The following is a 2,097-nucleotide window of genomic DNA, read 5'->3' on the forward strand; positions in this document are numbered from 1 at the left end:
AATTATGGTGATGTTAACATTAAAACACTTCAAGAAGCAGTAAATGCCTTTACTATATAGAGTGAAAAACTGCAGTACATCTAATAGAGCATTGAAAGACAGCAAAAGGCTGTTAAATGGAAGTGAAAAACATTAACTTGACATTCCTGGCATTCCCTGTGCTTGAAACAGCTTTTCGTTTTGTCTTAGTTTTTACTATTACTTATGTACATGATGGATATTTGTTACATGTGATGTTGTTTAAGTCATGTGTATTGTAATATTTTCAGTGTCATGATGGTGTTTTGTGTTTGTTTGCACCTTCTATATATTAGTTTTTATCTCAGCTTATGGAAAATCTATTTGTAAAGAACTTTTCATTCATAAAGTTGCTTTTTCTTTTCAGAGAAAGTTTTTATTTTTTTTGATGGTTGTCAGTGTATTATAAAGGTACAAAACAGATTTTAAGTACTTCAGTAAATTAGCATATTAACATTTTATCAGTTAATTAAATATATGTTTTTTGCTTTTTACTGTAAATTTAATATCTGTAAAATCTTAAATGTTTCTGCTGCATTTTTGTATGCTAAAGTTCTGGAAACAACAGCCTTTTTTACAGTACACAATAAATACAGAAAATGACACAAAAACATTACACACACCAGTTTACACAATATGCACAGTGTTAATAAATCTATATTATTGCATGTACTGAATTGTGCTGTTTGCATATGTTATGCAAATGACATTCATGCATTCATTCATGTTTTATGCAATGCAGATCGATGCAATTACATTTGTAAAAACAACAACCGTTTGCAATTTAATTGCACAGAAATGCGGTATTGTACATTAAGTGTATCTGAATTTTCAGCTGAAGAGACTCTTATGTGCATATAGTAATAATTTGCATGGTTCAGAAAAGCACACATTTCAAATCAGTGATTCTGTTTGATTTATTTCTAGGTTTTAAAAAAAGTGAGTGTGTGTCTGTTCTGTTCAAGTCAAAGTGTTGGGAATGAACCCGTGTCCGACTCCTGCAAGCATCACTTCTGTCACCTTAGTAATTGCAGAAAGGTCATGCAGCATTGTGTGGAGCTCTCAGATTTATGTACATCATTTGAGGATGGATCAATAGTATATGCTGTTTTCATTCGTCTATGAAAGGCATAAGAGAGTTAAGCTTGACCTTTGCCTCCGTATCCAATTGTGTTGCAAAAGATCAGCGGTACATACAAATAAGAGCGGCTTGAGTGTTTCTGTTAAAGCAAAGATAAAAACAAGAGGTCGGGCACGAGGGGAATAAGAACACTGATGCCGTAGCATGTAAGGAAATATTACTGAGTTTGAGTGGCTCTTGTTGGAGCGGCTGAGATGCGGCTGGCATGATGAACACTCGTGGGTTTCTGACTGCTCTCGAGCTGGTTTCACTGTATGGTGTTTGTGCCATGCAGAAGAGAGAATCTGAGAGATTAGATGCTCATAATGACTGCAGCTCACAGATCTGTGTCCACGCACTCCTCCTTTCTCATCCCATAGATGTCAGTCTATTATTTCTGTCTTTCCTTTGCAGAATCAGGATGTCTGTTGTTCTTATCTTCTCATTTCAAAATAATATTTCAGATGTTGATTCAATAATTTCAGTGATTCAAAAAATAAATGAAATTCATCCACCTTTTCTTTTTTATTTATTATTGATATTATTATTTTTTTATGCTGAAATCTGGGTTGCATACAATGGCATTAAACGTTAGACACTCGCTGTTTCAACAGCATAACCACACGATGCAAACAATGTGTGTGTTAAAATGATTTTACTGTGAAAAAAAACTTTCTAACTGTTTCTAACAAAGTTATATCCAAGTTTACAGCTTTGTTGGCATCGGAAAATAATGCCTAGAACTCTAAAATAATAAAACAATTGACTAGAACAACTTTAAAACTTAAATAATGCACACATCTTAATGAAAAATGTACTGTAAGTGCTTTTATAAAATCCTAAACGTCACATTTATGCATTTAAACCTTTCAAAAAATTGGGCCCATTTACTTTCATTGTAAGTCTCTCACTGTAACCCTAAATCAATCATTCATTCATGCATTCGTTTATGGACAGAT

The sequence above is a fragment of the Sinocyclocheilus grahami genome, unplaced genomic scaffold (genome assembly GCF_001515645.1).
Source record: "Sinocyclocheilus grahami isolate Dianchi unplaced genomic scaffold, SAMN03320097.WGS_v1.1 scaffold504.1, whole genome shotgun sequence".
Lineage (NCBI taxonomy): Eukaryota > Metazoa > Chordata > Actinopteri > Cypriniformes > Cyprinidae > Sinocyclocheilus > Sinocyclocheilus grahami.